The 25,632-nt window shown below is 40.4% G+C and overlaps 1 protein-coding gene across 4 annotated transcripts in view; it reads right to left on the bottom strand.

Moving 5' to 3' along the window:
• KMT2E (lysine methyltransferase 2E (inactive)) overlaps positions 1-18,604 on the bottom strand; it is a 65,429-nt gene extending 46,825 nt beyond the window's left edge. The window contains exons 1-2 of one of the 4 annotated variants that reach the window (XM_075024809.1): positions 18,248-18,604; positions 10,613-10,672 (exon numbers count right to left, since the gene is read on the bottom strand). The gene's annotated coding sequence lies outside the window, so the exon portion shown is untranslated. Of the gene's footprint in view, positions 1-2,978; positions 3,118-10,612; positions 10,673-18,247 lie in introns of those variants that run through there. The other 3 variants (XM_075024812.1, XM_075024810.1, XM_075024811.1) reach the window with 3 other exon arrangements.
• Between the last annotated feature and the right edge of the window lie 7,028 nt (positions 18,605-25,632).

The raw sequence follows: 25,632 nt of genomic DNA, 5'->3' as shown, positions 1-25,632 counted from the left end.
TTACTGAATGTGAAGTACATCTGCTTACTGCTCTGCACTGTCAGAGCCCAGCTGCTGTACCTTTCAATAGAAACCTGGTTACAGAATTTTTCAAGTATTTCTTAGAGAGCATTGTTCACTTCTGCTTTGCACTTTAAAAAAAAAACCAAACAACTTTCAATGTCCACAATACAAACTAAGGATGTCAAAAGAAACAATGTCATAACTTCCATTCAGTATTTTTTTAAAACCAAAATCATTCTAATGATTCACAATAATGATATGAAATAATTTCCATCTCATTGTAATAGATCACCAGCAGAAGATATTATACCCAAGGTGCCACTTTTAGAAGTGATTTTTTTTTAAAGTAGTAAACTAACAAGAATCAGTAGTAGTTTTTAATTGAAGAGAAAAGCTACAATCTGCTTGACTCGCACAAGTGAATACAACAATCCTATCTGTATGCCAGTTACTAGTCTCCCACTCCTCTTACCAAGTAGGGCAGAACACCCAACCAAGTACACGAGAGGAGATGTACATAGCACCTCAGCTATCTCTATTCACAGATTAGTAAACTAATGCATTTTTATAGCCTAATATAGACAAGGTTTTCCACAAGTGACTAGGTAATTGAAGCAAAATACCCCCATCTTCAATCCTTGCATAATGAATAATTGCAAACTCCTTCTAAAATGTCAAAATTGCAAGGACATAGACCACTTTGCAATGAAGCATATACAGTGCCTAATAAATACACTTCTGCCATCTGACAAAATGTAGTGTCTTACTTGAAGTCTACAAAAGCCCAACAGTTTTGAGATCAACATATTTTAAACACGCTCATCCTTGCCAAACACTAGATTGCCAAGAAACAACTAACAAGCCTCTAGTGAAAAATGAGGTACTTATAAAAAGGACTTCAGAAAACCATTGTGGACTTAAATCTGAATTTGCTCCTTTTATTGATAAAGTTGGTATCTTCAGGATGAGGAAGTGGCATCTACAGGACTTCTCTAAGGTACGAACTGGCACCAAGTCTTCTTCAATTTTATCTCACTACTGAAGTCTGGCAATTAACATCAAACATCCTGGCATGCTCTTAAGCGCCTAAACCATCTACAGTTCATTTTCGCACTAGACAGCAGAAGTTGTGTTTTGGTCACAGTACACAAGGCACAAAATACAATGCACTGGAAAGCAATCAGGCCAACTAGCTGTTGGGATATCTTGTTTTATTTAAACACTGAGCATTTTCTTATCACATACCACAAATGTCAAACTGTATCACTAGCTATGCATAAAATTAAGGAAAACACAATGTTTTCAAGAATAAGCAGCAAGAAAAACCTGTTAAACAAAAGCAGGTATAGAATATTTTTAGTAGATGGCATAGGAGAAACCCCAAGCCCCTCTTACAGTTTAAGTGAGCACTCATTCTGCCACCATATAGTTTATTCATAGGGTAGAACCTTGAATGGCCTCATCTACAACTTACAGGAAACATCAGCTTACCATTTAGTTCTCTTCTTCTGAAAAAGTAAAAAATTTCTATTAATTTCTACCCAATAACTGAAAAGAAACCATCAACTTTTTTAGTCCAAGTAAATCAGCTATCACAGGTTAAAGGGTTCTTCCACTAGCAACTGCAGTTCCACCTATGCTAACAAATCATTAGCATAATAGAGATTTTATTTTATGCTTGTTATTAGATAATTCTAAAGAACAGTTTTAGTGTGTTTCAAAGTAGGTCTAAAAGACATACTGGACACAACTACCTGGGAACGAGGTCCTCACTTAGAAGTTTCTCGCACTTAAAATTGCTTTTGGTGGTGGTGTGGTTTTTCTTAACTGAACTTTATCTTTGAACACTTCTGACCAGGTAGAAAAAATGGCCGGGACACTAATGGAAGTGAAGAACCTGCCTTAGCGGCCTCACAGGCTATAACATCTGCAAACTTACATAGAACTGAGGTTAACCAATTATCATATATTCAAGTGACCTTCATTGTGAACACAGAAAGATACGCTTACCAAATCTGAGAATCAAGTGAAATTTGGGCCTTTTTTTTTTTAAACAATGCAGACAAAGAAGAGAGCTATGTATATGTTTTTAGAGCTATATATAGAGAGAAAACTAATTTGCTAATGCATGGCCCAATTAATGCCATCATCTCTGACCAAGCAAATACATCACAACTCTTAAGAAGAAAAAAACAAAGGTGGGGAGGGAGCAGAGCCAAGATAGAACTTCTTACCCTACTACAAGCTATTGAAACACATTTTTAAGCCTTAGTCAGAATTCACTCAAAAAGAGATTAATCTATACTGAATAAAATCAGAGACTTGAGGAACTCAAATTTATTTTGCCAAACAGCATTAAACAGAAGTTGTTTCATCTAAAAGGAAGCAGAATATGATTGTAATACTACCTCATTATTTTTTTACCACCTTAAGATTTCAGGTCTTCACCACGCACACATGCACAGAACCCTCCAATGCTTTTCCCCTGCCTATAGTTAAGTATGGAAGAATGGAGGCAGCCACCGGGTCACAATAGCTACACAGCCAAGTTAATTCAAACAAACATAGCTCATTATTTATGAGTAGTCATCCTCAATGAATTCCTGTGACAGGGGCTGGGGGAGACCGAGGATAAATTCACTATGTGCCCACTTATTAACAGAACTGTGACCTTACAGGCCATCCAGTGATGAACATTACAGTGATGTCAGATTTGGGATGAAGGAAAATATTTTCTGTCATGTCACAATCAGAAGTATTGTCAAGACACACTAAAATATTCCCAGTATTTTTATTGGATTATACTACAAAAATTGGAAAGTTCAGAACAGAAAATAATGTAACCACTGAGGAACTTTCTTCCTTATCCATCTTAAAAGTGACTGCTTATCCTTTCAAGCTTGGTATTTTAGATGAGTCATAAAATACTATCTGCTCTCATAATATGGTACCTTCCAATTTCTTCAAGTACCCACCTATTTCAAGTCATTATTCTTTCAGAACTCTGACAATCTGTCACCCACAGCCTTCTAAAGAAGCTGTTTTCATAGGTGCATTTCATTTCAATAATTGGCCAGGAGGAGTGGAAAGAAGGGTGCTAGAGAAGAAGTCTTCCTACAATCCAAGCAGATTATACACAATTTACTGTTTAAGAAAATCTTTCTTCAAGCAGTACATGAATTTGAAAGTTAGAAAGACGACACTGGTTTGTCCAGTTAATTTCAGGGTCATATAGTTAAAAGGCACTATATAAAAACTGCTGGTCTAAAGTTCAATGATCAGCTCTATTGGGCAAAGTAGCTCATCTACCATACCTTCATCTCAACAGCAGAGGACCTCCAATTTTGTTCGGGCACACTCTATTCTTCTAGTGATAACACACTGTAAAAGCTTTGAAAGAGTTTCGGCCATTTCTTAGATTCATCAGATTTTCTTCATTATCACCCCACCAGCACAGCTTTATTATATGAAAACACATTCCTTATTTGAAGAAATTTTGCTTTAATTTAATTGCAGTTAAGAAGTTTACCTTGCCCTAATAATACAATTTTCATCTTAAAAAAACAAAAAACTTTTTGTTAGATCTAGTTAAAATATTTATCTTGCACAAGATCAACCTCCTGCAAGAAACTTCTCACACTTTACCATTCAACCACATTGGTTTACATTTTCTATGGCAGTTCTTTTTCTCTCTAGATAATACACAGGAGCTTTTTGACTTAACAGTCATATCAAGTCTAAAATATTTGAGGCCTCACCATAATTCTCATGATCCACTTTGTTTATGATACCAGAACCATTTTTTTTAAATGAATTGTGCTCTAACAACGTAAGTATAACAGCACAATACATTCCAAATTATTAATCTGTGTGACTTTGTACAAAGAACATCATTTATGCATTAAACAACAGAAAATAACTTACATATTATCCCTGAGGTATTCCACTTACACAACATTATTCTGTGGTCTAACGAAGACCACATGTTTCCCTTCTGCCATGTCCTTCTAAGATCAAGCGTGTGACAGCAGAAGAAAAAACTTAGCTTTTCCACTGGTACACAAAGGAGGAAAAAACCACAAATATAGAGGGCTCAACTCTTGAATCAGAAGGTAAATGGGTTATCTCTTGACATTACATCAGTATTTTTAAACCTAATCCTACAGAGTCCAAACATTCAAAACAAAATCCAGTTGCTATGATCAGATGTTGGCAGAAAGGAACTCCAGGCCTACTTTATCAGCATATATTTTTTCCCTCCTTGCACTTGCTTCTTGTAGGACCATCAAGAGCTCTATAGAACAGTTTCAGGAAACAAGCAGATGATAGATCACCTAGACAGAAAGTACGTTTGAAAAATAAGAACTTGAAGTCTAGCCAAACTGTCCAGATGACTCCAACAAGGTTTCATAATCCCAGCTATCAATCATCCTCTAAGTGTCAAGAGTCCAGACAAATTCTTCCATGGCATTTTCCATATAAGTTTCTTTTTGTTTCTTTTCTGTGTTTTTTTCCTAAGAAGGTAGGACAAGTATTTTTTTAAAAAACATTTAACTACTTTTACTTGTATGTTCTCTTATAAATTCAGAAACTGAGTTCCCAGTACTTACATTCAAACAGGAAGTAACAATAAAAATGTGATCAGAAAACTCTGATTTACCTTTATTTTTGCTAATCATGAAGCATACTTTTCAAGCCAGAAGAAACCAAACAGTACTTGCTGTACTGGGAAGGGTACAACTCACATGGTTATATGCTACATTGGTAGCTAACCTCTGCAAGACATTTAACCTTTTTTAAGAAGGGAGAGGGAAGGGGAATAGGACTAAGAAGCCTGCTAGAACATATGCTGTATGTGTAAGAATACTAAAGCTCCCATCTGGGTTCACAGATGCAAAACTTTTCATAAAAATCAAAGGCAAGAGGTAGTGGCAGCACCAGTAACAACTTTTTTGCCTTAATGATAAAAAAATCCTGAAGAGAAATTAATATATCAAGTTAATATCCCACACTTATCATAACAGTGTGGGTTTTTTCTTTTGGTTTGGGTTTATTTTTAATCCACATTTACCCTAACACTACAAAAACCAAAAGAGAAAAAAAAATAATGAAATCTGGTTTTGTTATTCTTCTTAGTACATCTGACAGCTTTTTACACAGACAATGTCATTGTTCCTTGCCTTTCTTTCCCCATAGATCAATTTCCAGTTTCTATTGTCACATGATAGATACTAAAGACAAAAAGCATTTAAAAGTGAAAAAAAAATCCACTATAAAAGTTAGAAATAGAATTCAAAGCAAGGTGCAATACAACATTTGTTTTCTAATTTAAAAAAGGACATCAGTGAAATCATGAATTAATCTTACAAATAAATTATTTCTTAGGTCAAATCTAAGAATGTTCCATGTACACAAAACACTACACTAATTTTAGCAAGTTGATCGCTACATCAGTTCAAGTTTCTCACATCACTAGGCCTTACAAAAATAGTCCTTTGTTCCTGTTTTTATGACTTCAATATACACCTGAAGTTCTTCAGTAATTTTTTCTAGCAATTGCCTCTATCAGTCAACACCCTTCCACAATTACAAGATTAAAAAAAAAAAAGTTACACAGTTTAGATGTTTCAAGACTTGGGGATTTCATCACAGAATGCCTCTGCAGAAAACTACTAGGGCTTCCCTAAATGCAGAGCAGAAGTTTAAGGGAGAAAAATCTAACTATGATTAGATTAGCCTATAATTAGGCTGAGTATTTCATGAGAGTAATCAGTGCTGGTTTTAGATAAGTAATTATTTAGATTTTATACTGTGGTGGGTTGACCCTCGCTGGACGCCAGGTACCCACCAAAGCTGCTCTATCACTCCCCTCCTCAGCTGGAGAGGGGACAGAAAATATAACAAAGGGCTCATGGGTCAAGATAAGGACAGGGAGAGATCACCCAACCAATTACTATCACAGGCAAAACAGACTCGACTTAGGGAAAATTAACTCAATTTCTTGCCAATCAACCAGAGTAGGGTAATGAGAAATAAAACCAAATCTCAAAACACCTTCCCCCCCACCCCTCCCTTCTTCCCGGGCACAGCTTCACTCCCAGTTTCTCTACCTGCCCGCCCCCCCCCTCCCAGCAGCGCAGGGGGATGGGGAATGGAGGTTGAGATTATCACACATCATCTCTGCCGCTTCATCCTCTTCAGGGGCAGGACTCATCACACTCTTCCCCTGCTCCAGCATGGGGTCCTTCCCACGGGCTGCAGTTCTTCACAAACTGCTCCAGCATGGGTCCCTTCCACAGGCCGCAGTCCTTCAAGCACAGACTGCTCCAGCATGGGTCCACTGCAGGGTCACAAGTCCTGCCAGCAAACCTGCCCCAGCGTGGGCCCCTCTCTCCACAGGGCTACAGGTCCTGCCAGGAGCCTGCTCCAGCACAGGCTTCCCACACGGTCAAAGCCTCCTTTGGGCATCTACCTACTCCAGCATGGGGTCCTCCCTGGGCTGCGGGGGGACAGCCTGCCTCATCATGGTCTTCACTACGGGCTGCAGGGGAATCTCTGCTCCAGTGCCTGAAGCACCTCCTCCCCCTCCTTCTTCACCAACCTTGGTGACTACAGGGTTGTTTCTCTTATATGGTCTTACTCCTCTCTCCAGCTGCAGTTTCTGTGCTTGCCGCAACTTTTTTTCCCTTCTTAAATACATTATCCCAGAGGGGCTACCACCATCACTGATGGGCTCAGCCTTGGCCAGCGGCGGGTCCATCTTGGAGCTGGCTGGCCTTGGCTCCATAGAACATGGGAAGCTTCTAGCAGCTTCTCACAGAAGCTACCCCTGTAACTCCCCCACTACCAAAACCTTGCCAAATAAACCCAATACATATACTGATGCATGCACCTTTACCTCAAAGTCCTTAACTAATGTCACTGCAAAAAAATTAGTATACTAACCAAATTACCATCTCTATACTGTGTCTGCTCTGCATCTCCACAAGATCTATATACAGAAAATACATAACTAGAGGGAAAAAAATTTAATCAAAACCTTCTAACCTATCTACATATGCCAATTGTCCTTCCTTAAAAGCAAAATTATATAACTTCAAATACATATTACAAAATATGTAGAAGGTGAAAGTGATCATTTACCCATATTTAGTGAACTGAGTAACTGAAATGTCTGAGAATAATTATCACTCCTGAACATATGAGAAGTTACTGCCTGTGTTTCCCAACTTATGGGGAAACAGGCAGTTCATCACTCCTGAACATATGAAAAGTTATAGCCTGTGTTTACCAACTTAGAGGGAAATGGGCAGTTCACCCCATGTTTAAGCAGAGCTTATTTCCTGATCACAAGTACAGAAGAGGCTCTCTTTTTCTAAACTAAGAGTACTGGTAAATCCATTGCCTCATACCCTTTAAATACAGGCAAAAAATTAGTGACAATTTCCTGGAACAGTATTTAAGTATCAGAATACACACAATATACATAAAGATTCATTTTTAAGAGATGCATACAAATCTAAGGGAAATAACTTGAGGCTTACTGGAACAAACAGATCAAATCACTGAAACAAAGTGATCTGTACAGTCAATTTTCCACTCATGCATGGGCCAAGGAAGAAGAGGAAGGGTATAGAAGAGTTATCAGATTTACAGATAAAAACGATTCAGATGTAAAATACACAAACTCGTTGCACAAGTCTCGAGTCAAGCAAGACCTTTCAGTTCAACCAGCATATGATGCTAACTTGGTTGTAACTTCAAGTCTATTTGAATGTAAAAGCAATCTACCTGTACTAATACAGCACTAAGCCCAAACCACAACTCCCAACTTCCATTTGCTCCCAGTAGAAAATTCATGTTACTGTGGGTCCAGGTTGGCTCCAGAATCACACAGGATTGCTCTGAAACTAACTACAGTTTCCCGTCTCAACAGGGTCTTCTGAGCAAGATCCAAAGACTTCCAAAATTGTACTACTGCTTTCAGACCTCTGCTGACTCCTGCTGATCTTGGTGTTAATTGTTTATACAAGTCATCTCAGGTAATAGATATAGATGACCAAAAGGTAGTAATCCATTTGTTTTTCTTAGCACACTAGGAAAAATAGTGCACAAGGCATGCTGGTGCCTTCCTTTCCCTTAAAAATTCTTTCTTTATAAGGGGAGGTGGATAAAAACATATTTGAAGCACTGGTACTCAATATAGCACACAGGAACACAGTTATGTACCTTAAAATTGAGACACACCCAATCAAGCCTACTACATACCCTGGAAAAAGGGAAAAACAGAATTTAGAGGACAAACACTTAAACATCTTTTATGCCTAAGTTGCCTTTCATTGAGCATGCAATCTAAACATTTTCCTCTTCCCTCTCCCCGATTACATCATATGTGTACACTTATTTTGCAATCATTAGCAAAAGCAATTCTTGTCATTCCTTCCTTGAGATTTACAGGCCAACAGTTCTAACCCGTGGTCATGGGAACCACCCTTCCCACAAAGAAATCCACAAGAACAGATCTAAGAAAAGGCGATACATCTATGCCCTAGCACAACCTATACAGGAGAAATTTCTACGTAAAAATGCACCTATCAATACAATGTGTCATACAGTCCACAAATCCAGGGTGAAAACTACTACCCTGAACTGTCACAGAGCGAACAAACTGAGCTTTCCTATTTGGCTTCCCTGCCTACAATCCTTTTTTTTTTTTTTTTTTTGTTTTAAACTTTTTAATTTTTTTTTTAATTTTTTTTTTCAGTTGGGGGGGTTTACAGAGAATAAAACATTAAGACTTTACTAAAAAAAAAAAAAAAAAGTATGTTTTGCTACACTTCTGCTTTCTACCACTGCTCTGAGCACTTGCATCTTCTCTATACAACAGTCAGGTTATTTGGAAAACTAGTGATAGAAACTGACATTTTAATGGTATACTCTAGATATCCTTCAAATAGCGAACTACTCTGTGTGCATGTGTGTATATATAAGTGTACCTATGTATCTACACACAAATCTGGAAAAAATACATGTAGCATATATATGCTCAGCATAAATACATAAATCAAGGTAATCTGAATATTTATTTATTGCTGGCTGTTTCTAAGGAGGTAACACATCTTTAATCAGACCTAGAAGCAGAATACATGAATAAATGACTAATCTTACCCACAAGGAAGTTCGTTCTCTGTTTCCCCCGAGATACTCCACCATGGTACAGATTTTGCTAAGAGATTAGGAGGGATATCCAACTTCCAAATGTTACACCACTGCAGTTGCAGTATGAAGGATGCAAGCTTAGAAACAGCTATGAGTCCAAATTCAGACCTTTGCTACTGTTTGCTGCTCTCTATGGTAACCTAACAGATAAGTTAGCAGTCTACTTCAAATTTGTGCTGAGACAAAAAGGAGTAGTAGATAAAAATAAGACACAGTAGGCACGCTCAAATACAATATACAAATTAGGACCCATTAATGACCAATTCCTGCAAATCACATGGAAGAAAAAACTTGTTCTAAAAGAAATCTTGTTTCCTATGTATTTATAGCTTGTGCCCAAACATTCCCACTGACCTAATATTCTCTATATCCCTCTCATAGCTCTATCTTCTTCCTCATCACAGTATTAACTGGTCCTGGCCTGACTCACAAGCCCCTCAATAACCTCCTATGCCATCCACACTGACCCACACATTGTCAGTAGTCAGGTCCACCTCACCTCCTTCTCACGTGCCCTGTCAGCCAGCCAAAAGTGCGGGGGGGGGGGGGGGGGGGGGGCAGAGAAGTACCTGCTATGGCTGGTTTGGAGTTACACATATGACAGATAATGGCTAAAACCACTATGCTTCCTCTCCCTGCTTCTTCCAGGACACCGCTCATAGCTGCCCCTTTCCATCCCTTTTTGCATTTTCATTAAGCTTCAGAGATCTCAAGGGTACTATGTTCCTAACTGTATCAAATTTTTGTTTTTTAAGTTATCTGCTGTACTGACAGACCTAGTGATCATTAGACCAACTTATTTAATAAACATGGCTATTACAGCCAAACTACTACAGGGTAAGGCTCCTCCTACTTTGCTTTTAACCCAGTGCCAATACAGAGTAAGAACAAGCATGGTGAAGTAAAGAGTTCATTAGCATACTTATGAACATCCTGATACAATAAATATAGGAGTTCACATTCAATCAAGACCTCAGTCATGTTTGGAATGACAGCCAAACTTCATGAATTGGTCTTGAGTCGGTGATCTTGAACAAAGAAGAAAAAAAACCCTGCATCCTCCATGGCATCCAAGATTCATGCATAAAAAACTTGAGTTTCCATCATGTAAGTATCAATTCTTCAGTATACAGGTCATTACATGCATTACACCAACTCTAGTGAGTGGAAAGAAAGCTGCCCTTTTAAGTATAAACCTAGAATCAGTCTGTCAGTTAGCAAAATTTCTGCCCTACAGAAGAGCTAGTTTTCACTGGCCATAGGCTATCTTCCCTCTACTATCTGGTTCAATAGTGCTCTTCTTGTGTATTCCTGAAAAAGTGATGGAAAGAGATCTCTCTTCCTCAAATATTTATGCCAGTCCATTAAAACATGGAAGACTTCCCCTTACCTCTTCTCTCTCTTCACTCCTCCTTTTCTTCTCTCAGTGGAAGTTAGACAAAATATGGGACTAGGAAGAGAAAAAGAATGAGTGGTAGAGGGGAAATAAAGGTAAATGCAGTTACAGAAAGAGTAAGAATTAGTTTATTGAACAGAAATCTATCCAAGAAGCAGTAAGCAGAGGTATACAGAAAAATACAATGCTTACAGATTTTAGGTTTTGTATTTACAGAAATCAACCCCCAGAATTGAAAATTAACTGCCAATCATTTGATGTCTCTAAATTTACTAAACACCTGCCATACTTATTAAAATAAACCACACACAAAAAGGCCTAGCCATTCAAAAAATATCAATTATTTGAGCTGGAGAGTCAAGGAATTGTAAAATACGAAACAAGTACAGCAAATGAAGAAAAGTAAGAGAAAAAATTACTTTCTGATAACAATATTGCTTATTGCTTAGAGAAGTATATACTAGCTACCTAACATTAGTGCGTTATACTGTATCATTGTGAGATGTGAAATTCCTTTTAAATAGAAATTCAAAGGTTAAGAAAACAAAGTTTTCCAGTAAAAAGATCTTGGCTTTAAGTCATTCTTTCTATCAACTGTTTTACTGCAAACATTTTTCTCCACCTACCACAAAATGCTAAATAACCGTTGACTGAACTTACACAAAATGCTTGTGACTTACCAATTATCCTCCAAACAAACGTTATTTACACCTGTTACCTTAAGTTACTATTCTTGACAAACATTTAAAAATATAAAGGGTTTCTGCAAGTATAGACAGTCCACATTCTGGAAAAATACTCTGTAAATCATGTCTACAACTGTAAGGGCTAAGTATATTTCTTTTTTATTAAGTGTAACAGTATATCTTATGGTATGGTGATTAACTCACTGGAAGGTCTAAATGCTAAAGGCCCAACATTCCTCCCACCAAAAAGCAAGGCTTTTTGGGGGGAAAACATGTGGCTACAAACACATATTGGTATTGCCTTCACCAATCTAAGTATTTTGCTGGCTTCATGACATCAAATAAAACAATTCATTTAACTTATCTTTTTCTATGCTGCTTAGTTAAGACTTTGGAGTCTACTGTAACTATTAGATATCTACTACACAGAAGTATTTTTTCGACTTATTTAAAGTCTGACATTTCAGCTAAGCAAATTTCTATTTTGACATGTTTTCACTTAGACAGATTCCAAAAACTAGTTCCCCTGTTTCATCAGTGGCATTTGACTTACATGAATAGCACAACAGCACTGCTTTTACTTATGGAAGCAGTTCGTAGACATTCACTTAATTGTTATGCTTATGCCTAGGAATCTGAACACAAGCAAGTCAGAAAGCTGCACTCTTTCAAATAAAAACCTTAATTCTTTCTAGCAGTTAAAAGAACTCTTTTATGTAATTTTAACCACAGTTCCAACCTGGACTATATTTCTTGGTAACAACTTGGCAATATTTCAACGCTCAATATTTCAATCCCAGATTTTGGGAGAAAGAGGGCAAGAAAGGGTGAGGGAACAGATGAAGGAGACTGTCATGTTCAAGGACAGCCAAAAAAATACAGAAGTTTAAGATCTAAAGATCTTTCCTACTTTCAAGACAACAAAACCCATTTCATTTTCAATTGCAATTACCTTGCAAAACTATATTGACTGATTTGTGTTAAGAAATTTACATTCCCTGCATTTGTAACTTTCTACCTTTGTGTTTTCAAAGGTCTCAGTGTGTATTTTTAATTGTAGTAACAAAGATATGAAATATGCCATCTTAGAAAAAACACAACAAAGAAATTCTGCCCAGCAAAGGAAGCACAAAACACAGCTTTTAACTGTCAGTATTACTGCCACACAGGAGGGGGAAAAAAGATGCAGAGTTTGTCTTTTATTTGTCTTCTAGTACAGAAGATGTGATTGCAAAGAGACAGTAGAGAATGAACATTATAAAAAAAACATCACTACAGTCATTCATAAAAATCCTGCATAATGATATTAAAGAGTAAGATTCTCATCAAGTATTTCTACCCTAAAAAAGAACAATTGGCTATATTGCTTGGTAAAGCATCTGAGAAAGGAACCTTATCCTTATAACAAGTAAAATAACTACTGTATTGTTTATCAGTTATATGTAAAAATATTCACGTTTCTACCAAATGAGAGGTGTAATCTCTCTATACCTTCTCCAAAAGCTATAAATTGCTGTAATTCTCAGGTCTTCACCTTCAGTTTAAGTAGAACCTACTAAAAACATTCCTCACTAGAAAAGTTTCTTTAAACCAACAGTTAAGACAGGATTAACTGTCTAGACTACGAATATCATCTGTCTTGTGATACAGTTTTAAACACAGCCCCATTATAACCATACTAATTAGGAGTTAGCTCCTTTTGTCTACTCAAGGCAAGTTAAGTGCATCACTCACTGTTAAAGAAAAAAGTATCTTTAGACACAGTCAAGTTAGAAGAGTTAAAGAGTAATGAACACTAAACCAATTTAAATATTCAGAGCTCCTCAGGGTAAAAGATCCAAACCTACCATCCTGTATACATTTTAAATTCTCACTTTGTAAATATAGGATATTCATTTCATCACTTGCTATGACTGATGAAATAACCAACAGTGGACAACAGATTACAGGTCCTCCTTCTAAGGTTGTAATGTAAAGTACAATAATGTCATTAAAATCTAGTTTTATCATCTTGTCTTTGAACTTGACTGTAATTTAGTTCTGAGATAAAGATATAAAAGTGAGTGATTACCTATACTATGATGGCACAAAATACACAAAACACAACTACAAATAAGAATAACTTGTCTAAACCTGAGCCTGCACTATGACATTTTAATATCTACACATATTGAAAATGTTAACTTTAAACTAAATTCTAAAATAAGATCAATACTGTTTTGGCTTTCCCATACCTTGTCTGATTTGCAAAACTGCAGGTCCCTTCCAAAGCTCAGCTAAGTTTTACAACACTGCATCTCCATCTAAGCAATGTATGAATTATCACATAAAAGGAGAGACAGCACTCTTTCAATAAAATATGCAAAACTAAAAAACACATTTTACCTGCACAGGATGCAATGTCTGTGCTACTTCAATATATTCTTCATTTGTACTTTTGAAGCACATAACTTCAGTGGACACTGTGATTTACCATAGTTCTTGCCAAATATTTTAATTTAGAAAAATAAAGATAAGAAAGCACTTAAGCCAGGCATGTTAAAAAAATACACTTTGTACAACAAAACTGTCTTCAGAATTTTACAGATTTAATTATTAAATTTTTCTAATAACCAGCAGAGCTTAAAATCTTGCCTGTTTCATTAAGACCACATTAAGATTTGTAAGAGGGAACAAAAACAATCTCAGTACCTCCTAGCAAGTAAGTATATGAAACCTTGACAAGGTTTCTTTTAAATAACTTGTTACTTTTAAGGCATAACAAACAACAGGTTTTGTCTTTGAACATACTACAAACAAAACAAAACAAAAAAACCTGCTATAGTTTTGAAGGTCATGAGCAGAACTTTGGATCCTCAAAGGGATTAGGTTAACTTTTGTGGGTACGATTCTTGGTTAGTAAGAAAATGTGAACACTGATGTAGTTAGAAATACTCATCTTGCACCATTTGAAAGCCCACCACAACTAATATTTTAAATAATCCAGAATTCAGAAGAATAAAAAGGGGTTTTTTTCCTTAACATTCTACTAAGCCGAAACTTTTTTTTATTCAGAGATGCCTCAAGTTTCATTCTTAGCAATAAATCAAAACTAGTATTTGCACAGTGGAAACATTCAAACACTGTACCTGTTCCAAAAACACCGTCCAACAAAATTTGCTTTTGAGAGATTCACAAATGCTCATTTGTATGGAAGTCACAAGGCCAGTAACATAGATGGACTTCTTCAGGATCTCTCCAAAAGTCTGAATTGAGTTTTATCTTATATCTTCAATCTACACCACACCCACAACCCCAATTTTGTTAGAATGTTACATGAACACAGCAAAATACTTTCATTAAACCTTCATTTACATTAATCTATTTAAAACAATGCCACGATTCTACAATTACGTACACCACTCCTTAACTAAGTCCCACAAATAGTCCTTACTAAAATTAGTATTAACATGGAAGCAAAATTAAGACTGTCCTTAAATCAAACTGAGATCAGGACTAGTGAGACACTACAGCCTTCAGTGTGACACTGATTTCTGTATTCCTGTTGCTTTCCAACAGGATATTAACAGTTGTGTGTGCTGAAACTGTACCAAAGATATGAGGTAATGCAACCCCTAAAAGTAATCTGAATTTTAGTGCTAAGAAAAACTTTTCCTAGATGTAGCGTAAAAAGCCAATATTATTTCCCCTCTGGAATTTCCCAGATGGCAAAAAAGCTCACCCAAAAGGCTAAGTGACAGTTAAGCAGATTTTTCCTTCAGATAGGAAAAGCTTGAAGATACATAAACGGTTTTAGAACTACAGTCCGTATTAATGCATTTTTAACACCATGTTTGTAAATCAGAACTGTTTCCTGAAAAAACAGAAGTTTAGATTTCAAACCCTCCCTCTTTCAAGAGGTTTTTATTAGTTGGGTTGGGGTGTATTTAATTTTTTATGAATATACTTCAACATATGAACATCAATGGAGTTAAAAAATAAAGGTAGAATTTCCTTTGTAATATTGTCTTCTTAAAACAAAACACAGATCTCTTTACAAATGGAGAAACTGAGTCACAAAGGCAAACTGACTCACTAAAACTCATACAGGGAAACTCTGGAAGATCTGAAAATTCCCAAGAGGTTCTTAGTGCATAAAATTTGCAGTCTATAAGATAAGCTGCAAAATTTGAGTATGATTATTCCAATCTTTGGGTTTATTTCATCTCCCCCCTTGAACACTTTTTTTAAAGTGTACAAAATTATTTTCTTTTCGTTTTAATCTTGAATCGGATGTCTGCTCGAGAACATGACTGAGGCCATGAAGTAGCCCTCTAAGTCATAACGCTAAAAAAATTATTCACAAGAACAGTAGCTTTAATCCTAGGGAGAGGAAAGAAGAAAGTTTCCAAAAAGGCCCATACATACACTCTTCAGAATCTTATTCATGAACTTTTAAATAAAGAGAGTAAGGCATGTTTTATTTAAAAAAATAAAATCTATATAAATAAGGAAGGTATGATGGGAGTATGCATTACTGGACTATTAACACATCACTTGGTGGTTGAAATCACTCAGCCTTTGGCCTCAAAACACACGAAAGACATGCATTAACAACATTCTAAAAGTCTTACTATCTTATTGTTCAACTTCAGATATACCTTAAACCACACATCAGTGCTTCTAAACGGTATCTAAATTAAAATTTTTCAGAGATTGAAGACAGTTTTGCCATTTCAATACCTCACTTTTGATTGTTTAAATCCAGAAGGTTCCAAAGCTATACTAGAATAGGAATTCATACCTCATTAAACCAAGGACAAGATTAAAGACAGGCATACCAAAAACAAAAGTGAAAATTTCTTTTTTTTGTTGCTTACAATGTACAGTTCGCAGTCTCCATAGTTTGTATCAGAGTATACTACACCAACTACCAAATAATAAATCCTTGTGACCTCCCTTCCCCCCACCCAAACATATTTATAGTGGTGATACTAAAAGGTTCATATTTCATTTAGGAAGAAAATTAGAGGTTAGGAACTGCACTTTGCCTCAGTATTTGTATGTGTATTACCACATATAAAATTTATACAGCGACATACAAAACAGATTGAAGAAAAAAATGTAATACCAAGATTACATGGTAGCAAAAGAAATTCCACATCTTAATAAAGTAACAGGTTATAATCTCACATGCATTATTTCCGTAACTATTAAGTTCTTTTAGTATTCTCAAACTATGAATACATGGAATTACTACCCTAATGTCCAGCAAAGGTATTTCCTGGAAGGTGAACACGACGTTCACAAACGCGATTCCACAAAGAATTTAGCTGACTGTTTTAGTGATCTTAAACCACTACTTATTTTGGTAAGTATCACTGCTTTTATGTCGTTAATAGGATGGACAGATGTACAGTATCCATCACAAACGCAGGAGCTTTTGCAAATTATTAAACCGACAGACATATTACCTTATAGTAACCTATACACACCCCTCAAAAAAGCTGCTTGAGTCTGTTGCCTCTTTCCACCCCCCTTTTCCCCGACAAGAGTGGTCTCGTTCACTTGCCTTTCACACACATAACCAATAAAATTAATCAGCTGGAACACAGCATTTTTAAATCGCAGTAAAGTCAAGAGATGTTTTGTACGTTATTTGAAGGGAACAGTCTTTTCATTTAAACATAGTAAGACTCTAATGTGCTGCAGACAAATGCACTGCATGGGGTGTGGAGGACCCGAGCTGATTAGATTACCACAACATCAGCCTGAGGCCGCCATTTTTAGAATCTCTAAAGGACAAAAGAGGGAAATTAAAAAATTTGCTCCACATTTTTTGAAAAGTAACTTTGAAAGTATAGTGATTACAATCAATTAATCATGCATTGTAAGTACAGCCATGGATATCTCTTTCTTTTCTCTGACCTGAGCCCTGGATAACAAAAACGTTTCGTTATTATTCCTTTAAGGTACTGTAAATAAACAGACTAAAACATTCCTAAATCTAGATACAGCACTAAACTTCTGCTTTTAACGACACGTAGTATGTACCATTTTAGGGACCTCAGGGCTTTTAGCCACTGCACATTCCCTAATGGCTGAGTATGGGGGAATACAGGACCTTTATAATCAGGCTATATTATGTTTCTCTACCCTGTTTAGTACTACACAGTGAACCGCTTGTTTCTCCTCCCCTATGTCTGCAGCAATGGGGTCTACCCCACCAATATTTATTTAAGAAAGAGATTGAAATATGCCATCCAAGGAACACCAACACTGGCTGCAGAAACTAAAGCAAGAAAGGTATGCACCAATATAACTACTTACACCCTCAAGAAAGGGGGTGGAGAGAATGATCCCCTTTTAAATTGGCACAGAAACTCTTGAGGACTGCTTTCCGTTTGTCCAGGTTACACCACGAAGCGGAGATATTAGCAGGGAGGGAGGAAAAGAGGCGGGGGTGTGGAAGGCAGAGAGATTAGGCCTATAACGAGCCATTTTAGTACCACAAAGCAAAAATATACAGGATGGAGGAAGAGAATAGGTTTTCCCAAGCTTCATAAAACTCAATACGCAGTCCCAATAACACACAAACCCGTTCTAAAAACCACCAGTCTAAGGGAGTGTATGTTGTCACATAATAGCCCCTTCTGGCTCTTTTTCCAAGCATAATGCATAAATCTGGCGTAACTGCCAAAAAATTCTCCTCAGCTCCTCCAGTTACAGTAACCCGCCATATTCACAAGATATAGCGACAGCCTGCCATTTTTTAACCAAACCCCACAAAAGCAGAAACAAATTCAAGGCAACTTAAACAGAATTTAAACACGTTTCGGGGGGGAAGGAGTTATACTCGCACCGAGGGTAATGAGACGTTCCCATCGCATTTCACTCCCTTTTTGCCACCCCCCCTCCCCAAAGCACCCACAGCAGAATACCCTGGTAATAATCAAAGACTCACCTGTAATGGTCACAGGCCAGGCAGCAGGACCCCTCAGCTGAGCCCCTTCTCTATCCCAACCAAAACAATGCAACAGCCCCACTGCGGATATCCCTACCCTAGGCAGGAACCCTCAGCAGGCTCTGGTAAAAGAAAGAAAAGAGAAAGAAAGGAAAGAGGAGACCCCCCCCTCCCCCCAAACCTAGCTCAGTGCGCAGAACCCTACAGGGACGAGCTCGGAAGCGCCTTTGCCTTGGGACCTGTGTACAAACCCCGCTGCCGCCGCTGCTCCCGTGTCTCCCTCCTTTCAGCCTCCTACGCTCCCTTCTATGTCACTGCCTCTCTCTGGGAAAATGGCGTCCGCTCTCCCCTCCCTCCCACTGCACGGGGCTTACCCGCCCCGCCTGGCAGGGGCAGGGTTACCAAGGCGAAGCCAAACAGCCGCCATTTTGCTTATGGGCTGGGAGTGCAGTCTGCGCCCGCCGAGCCCTCAGTGTCCATTTTACAACAGCGCTTTGCACGTTACGCTGAACCGCTCGGGTCTGGGCGCGGCCGAGACACCAGACTGCGGCAGGGGCTGGGCAGGGGGGCTGTGAGGGGGTGTGGAGGGAAGTAGGGCAGCGGAGGAGGGGCGGCGGCGGCAGCTGGGGCTGGTGCCGGGGGCGATCCGCAGCCCCGGAGGCGCAGACCGCGGGGGAGGGGCAGGGGCTCCGTCCCAGGCTGTTGTGGGACCGAACGCGGGCGGGAGGATGTCTGACTCAGAACTGCATCCTCTGAGGCAGAAACGCCAAAACTCCCTCCTCAGCTGCTCTCCCCCCCCCCGCCTCCGGCTTCCTCCTCACGAACGTCGTTACTCTCAGCATACCTATTCTTTATGAATCTCAACCTGAGGAGTAAATTTTCGCCACAAAGTACGCGAAAAGCCGGGCAGACCCGCCGGATCCCACACACGCAGAGGAACTTACTTGAGGGGCGGGGAAGAGGGGGGCGAGAAAGGGGAAGGAGCGGGAGCTTTGACCGAGACCTGTTCGGGGCGATGTGGAGGTTTTGACTGAATCTCTCCTGTCAAGACGACAGTTGAGGCTGAGAGTCTTCCCCGAAGCGTTTTAAGGCTCATATATAAGGCAAGTGGGAGAGAGCTTCGGTTCTTAAAGCGAGTGGGACAGCACTAGCTGAAGGCGTTTCTTTTCTGCAGGGAACGAGACGAGCAGTGAACGAGCCTCGTTTCCCCTTTAGGGAACGGCACTTGGGGAGCAGGTATGGTCTGCTTTTATCCGGACCAGCGGGAGCTGGCAAAGCGAGAGGGTCGCCAGCCTCTCAGGGAAGACGCAGCTTCTGCCGTTTGCACGGAACTCCTCTCCCTTCCCCCATATCCCCTCCCAGCTCCTGTTCTGCCCGCACACCGCCCTGCCTCCCCTGCCCGGCTTCAGCCCCTCCAGCGATACGGCTGATTGAGGGAGGGGAGGCGGTGGCTGGGGTTTCATTCGACGCCCACCAGGGGCTGAGCGAGCCTCCTTCAGTGCGCAAACTCGGGGCACCAGATAAAAGCTGGGCTGGCAGCTCTTACCCTGCCTCGATGGAGCCGCCACAATCGAGTGACTGGAGAAGCAGTTAGCAGCAGCGCCATAGACTAGCGTCCCCCCACACCTTGGGCAGAGAGAGTTTGGGGCTCTAAACAGCTGCTGCTGCGGCAGGAGGGAGCCGAGGTGAAGGGATCTGCTAGCTGGTTGGACGCAGAGGAGGCGGCTGTAATGGGGAGGAGGGGGGCGATTAAACGTCTTGTGATCACGGCGGAGTCTATGGGTATTTTTTCCTGTCTAACTCTTCTGTGCGTGTGTCTCTTGTTTCTCTCTTTCTCTCTCTCCTTAGGGCGCTTGGCTGGGGCTGCTCGCTCGGGTTCTGCCTGTTGTTGCGCGAAATGGCGGCTGGCGTCTTGGTGGGTTTGGTTGTCGGTTTTTTGTGTAGGGTTTTTTTTTTTTCTTCCCTTCCCCTCCTATTCCCCTCCCCCCACTTGTGCCTTGGCTGCGGCTCCGCAGCGAACCGCGGCGGAGACTGAGTCAGGAGGGGGGAGGGAGCTGCGCGGGAGCCAATAACCAGGCTGGCTGGGCTAGCCCGGCGCGCCCCGATTGGCTGGCGCTGACATCATCCTGCAGCAGGGGCAGCCGCAGCTGGGCAGGGTTGGGGAGCTGCCGGGGGAGGCTGGTGCAAAGGGAGAAAACGGGCGCCATGATCCCAGCGCGAGGGAGGACTTCACGGGCGGGGGATACCCGAAGAGCTGGTGAAAAGGAAAGCAGGACCAGGCCTTGGCTTCTCGTTCCCAAACAGTGCCGGGGCTGTGAGGAGAGGAGCGGGGGAAGAGCGGGAGAAGAGCAGTTCGTGCCTGCTTTTGTAACTGCGTCAGTACAAGATGGCGCAGGGTCTCCCTGGAGAGGGAAGGGAGTTGCACGTCCGCCGGAGGTCATGTGACCGCGTTGCATTCTTGTGGGGTTTGGCTGCAGACCAAGCTGGCTGAGGCGGCGGCGGCTGCCCGGGAGAGTCCGTGCTTCCCTCCCCCGCCCCGCACAATGCCGTCGGTGCCGCGTTGGTTCCCATTTCCCTTCCCCCATTAACCTTATGCACGAGGGTGTAGCTGCCGCCGAGGAAGGTTCTCGCTTCTCTCCTTGCTCTCCACCCATCGCCAGGGTGTAACTGCTCTCGGGGGAAGCTTTCCATTCCGCCCCCTCTCTGCGTAAGGCTTTACCCACCGCAAGGGAAAGTTCCCCCTCGGCGCCTACTCGCTCCGCCCGAGTGTGGGAGCAGGCGGTGAGCGGCTGCTGAACTGGGCCTTCCAGCGGCCGGGTGTACTCAGTAAATGCCGCCCGCTCTCGCTCGGCTTCCCCTTCTCGTGTACGAGAGCACTTGTATCTGTAAGTTAGGTTCCCCGGAATCATAGAATGGTTCTTGCTGAGTGACTTACTGAAAGAGTTGGTTTAAGCGATGTTTAAATGACCTCATTAAAAGAGCTGAGGAAAATGTACAGGCTGCGCGGAGTTGTCCATCTGACGAGGAGGTCGTCTCATTTCCAGTGTTGCTTTGCCGGGGGTACAGGGTGGGGGGGCCTCAGGAAAAATCTGCAAGGTATTAATGACTTTATTTAATTTGAACAGAACTTCGTTATGGAAAAACGAATCAATATTCTTTAATTTGTATGTTGTTGGATCCTGTTGTAGGAGTTGAGCAGCTTTTCTGTGGGGTAATGTGGCGTGTATTACAAAGTTAGGCCACGGATGGCCTGCATCTTTAACACGGGGATTTGAGCATACATTTGCTGCAAATGAAAACTCTGATATGCAAATACTGTGAAGATGCCCCATGTCTTTCTGAGGTTCGTAGGGAAATGAACTTGTCACACAGGTCTGGGTAGGCTTGGAAGGTTGGCAAATACTTTTTCTGGATCTTTTTTTATTTCAATATACTGATGGGGGGGAAGTGAAAAATGTATGTTTTCCAAGTCTAACACTTTTTTCTTTAAGGAATGCAACTTGTGTTACTGTTTGGGTGGGATTCTTGTGTTTTCAAAGCAATTTAATGCTAGTTTCCATGTCTTGTTCTTGTATGGCAGGGTGTAAATTTAGCCTCTGTATCTAACCCAACGAACAAATTAACAGGTAAAATTGCTGATGCTTTAAGGGTGGTGCTTTGCTCCATTTAGAAATCTTCCATAGCACTTTTTCTGTTCTTAGTTTGTCCCCAGATAGTTGGGAATATTTTTTCTTTTTTCATCCACAGTGGTAACCTCGTTGGGGATAAAGCTTGAATATTTGGCGAATGTGTTGTATGAGAACTACTGGAATGAAAGTAACTGGGTATATGACTAATATAGAAGACTCCTGTATAATAGATGCAACTTAATATGTGTTACATAAGTAATATGGTGAGGTGGAGTCCAGTTACATAAGAACCAACTGGGGACTTGGGAGCTACTGTAAGTAGTCCATATTAGTTGCAGATACAGCCTGCAGGGCATCTCTGTGTTGTCGGGGGAGGGGTAGAAGAACAGGGTTGGAAGCATCTAATAGTGCTACATTTTTCCTTTGTAGGTTATATAAAGGATACCAGGAAAGAAATGGAGATGACAGTAATTAAGAATGAAATAGTGTGAAGCTCTCCAAAGTTTGGAGTCTCATTTGAGCCTAGCTTTTAGGCTGTAAGCTCTGCTTCCTAAAAGAACAGCTGCCCCCCCCCCCCCCCCTTTTCTTGGGTGTCAGGTGGTGCCTGTCAGCTGAGCATTGCACCAACCAATTTTGTTCTGTGCAGACTACTATAAAGAGGAGGATTCTTGAGTCCTAGAGGTGGTGAGGCTTTTTTTTTTTTAAAAAAAAAAGCTTACTGGAAATGGTGTTATGAGGAGGCAGTTGGCTTGTTGACCAAACATTTTAAGTGACTGGATTACTGATTCTTCTTGTGTAGGCATAGTATGACACAAGGTAAATACTCCCTTTGTAATGGAAGTTTCCAGAGAGGCTTTCAGTGTACAATGATTCTTTTGATATAGAACAGATTTATTTGGGACCTGACATGGTGAATATTTCCTTGCGGATGTGTTAAATGAAGAACATTAATTTGAACTGAAGATGAGGAAAAAAACCCCGCATTTCTATTTTATTAGTACTTGCATTTAGGCATGTATTCTATCATTATGATATAGGGAGTAGTTGTCTACCTCACTGTAAGGGAGCAGTCTGAATGCTTATGTTATAGAGTAGTTTATATAGCATACCTGGAAATCAAAAGCTTAACTGGCAGCTAGAGCTTTAATTCTTAAGGCACCCATTTAGGTAGCTCACATCAATATCAGACTTCGCTTGAAAACCAAGAAGTGAACTACTTTAAAAGTTCTCTGTGTAACTGGTAGTTTATTGCAGCAGTACTTGAATTAAGGGCTGTCTGTGCTTCTGTGAAGCTATAGAAATGAAGACAAGTTTTAATGAGCTCATAATATTTTTTTGTTTGTTTGTTTCAAGGTTGTTTTATTAGCTGTTCTCAGGGAAGCAGTATTATTTAGCTTCAAAGAAGCAGTAGCTCCAGCAGTGTTGCAGTGCAGTCTCAAAACAATGTCTGATGCATTCTGAATTACTTCTGCTGCAGGAGATGAGTAAAAAACAAATGTGTATACTACTTTAAGATGGAAACCTCAGGGGAGGGGATTTGCCCAAAGGCCAGTCTGATGCAAGCTGTGTCTTAATCTGGAAGGTGAGGGGAAGGAAGGGAGCTGTAGGAGAGGGAGACGGTAAAAACAGGCACGTAGCTTGCATTTATGGTAGCCTGGCAGGGACAGAAACAGTTTCTACTGAACTACAATTCTTTCCTTTTAATAAGGATATTTCAATTGGCTGGATGTCCTCCAGCAGTTAGACTTGTGGTTCTAACTTGCCATGATAGCCTGTCTGTGCATGTGTATGTGGTTTGTGTCTTTGCTAAGATCTGTTATTTAAACACTGTTGTTTACCTTTAGCCTCACAAAGGGACTGACAGGAGTTCAAGGGTATTTAGGGGAGAAAGGAGAGAGATACTAACAGTGTAATAGATCTCAGTATGCGTTAATGGCATAGTTGAAACAGTTGAAGTGGTGCTCATGCTGAAAGATGATCCTGCACCTTTTCCCAGCTGTTCATTCTTGCTTCTGCACCACCCCTTTTTTGATGGTGCAAGTAATTATGTGTGAAGTAGAAGAGAAGAATGGATCTAGCGTAAGCCTAATTTTAATGGGTGGTTTTCTAATGTGAATGTTCATTTTGTGGCTTCACAAACACTCCTGCTTGAACAGGAGTTCAAGTAGGAAGAAGCAGCTGTGGGGAGAATGGAGATGTGCAGGTTTTAACTGTTAGTGAAATTAGGTGTGTTTTTTTCTCAGCAAAGGTTCAGTTCTTGGGGAGTTTTGAGAGGCAACTCTAAAAGGCTCTTGGTTAGTGCAGCCAGAATTGCTGCTTAAGGAGTCAAGCATACTCAAAGTTCAAAACTTTAAGAGTATGTAAGGCACTGCTAGATTGACCTTCAGTTGTAGGTGGCAAGATCATTTTGGATTCACTGAAATAATACCCTACAAAAATAAGTGAAATGCTGTTTCTTCTCAACTGTGGCCTAGTTAAGTGTTCACAGGATTTTGGACTTAAGGAGCTTATTTTGTTGGAACAGGGTAAAACTTGGAATGGGCTTGCATCTTCCAGAACTGGCTGATAATCTAATAGCTGGGGTATTCAGTGAAGAATTACTCTTACTGGGTGAGTTATTTGTAGGTAGTTGAGCAGGTCCAGTGACTGCCTACTGATCGGTTTATCCACCTGGATGCGGAAGGACTGTCTTTGAGGCTTGAAGAGCAGCAGGACAGGGCAGAGACTTCCTTTGCACACTACTTCAGGCTTTGTGTTATGATGAACTTTTTAGAAAATGTTGACAATAGTAAGGTTTTTTTCCCTAGAAGGAAGACAAGTTATTGGCTGGTTCTACAATTCTTAACAGTTGAGTTCCTCACTTAAAGGAGCAGGTTTAAAGCTGTTATGTGGCCTGCTAATCCTAGGATTAGTGGGAATTTGCACCAAGTCCAGCTCACTGGTATGACCTTTGCGTAGAGAAGTGGGGCAGTGGTTTGTTCTCTCCTTCTAGCATGACCTTGTTATTTGAAGTAGAGTCTGATGAACTTCTGGTTGCTTTGGAGAGCAGTATTAAGCTCTGTGTAGTTACTTTCAGAAGCGAGGTAGTTCTCTGACCTGATCATAATACACCACTAACCCTGAAGCCCTGTCAGTAACAGTTCTTTGATGAAGATGCTGAAAATAACCATCAACTGAAGGTTCCTCAGTCAGTGTTAAGATGCAGGTGGTGTAAGCACAATGGTGGTTCTTGAGGATCTCTAGGAAGAAAATGGGGGAAAATACTGCCACTTTCTGAGAGTTGCGCAGTGCCAGAGTCAGGCAGTTACTAAACTCTGGGCTCCAGCATCCTGGAACTGCAGCTGGAGGTGGTCCTGTCACAGAGAAAGCAAGTGTTTGTGTTGTAAGCTTGGAAACCAAACAAAACTTAGCTGCGCTGTTTGTGTGGTTATTTAGTATTGGACAAAAGAGGTTCTCCATCTTTGCTGAAACTTCTTACTATGACTTGTCTGGAGGGAGGTTTTTCAGGGGTAGGGAACAACCACAGGCTCAACAAGTACATTTCCTGCACTCCTGTGGTCAAGTATGGAAGCACTGTCTGCTAGCTTGTTAATGATGCACAGTCATGCAGTAGTTTTTGCTCAAAAGTAGAAAAGCAGCTTGAGTGCAGCAGTATTTCGTGTCTCTTCAAAGGTTTAGCTTTTGAAGACTGCTGTAGCCCTACTCAGTGTGGCCTATTAGGGCTCAAACAGTTTCAGAAGTACAGAAGTCTGACAG

The sequence above is a fragment of the Buteo buteo genome, chromosome 4 (assembly GCF_964188355.1).
Source record: "Buteo buteo chromosome 4, bButBut1.hap1.1, whole genome shotgun sequence".
Classification (NCBI taxonomy): Eukaryota; Metazoa; Chordata; class Aves; order Accipitriformes; family Accipitridae; genus Buteo; species Buteo buteo.
The sequence above is the reverse complement of the archived record's forward strand: the minus strand, read 5'-3'. Positions and strand labels throughout refer to the sequence as shown.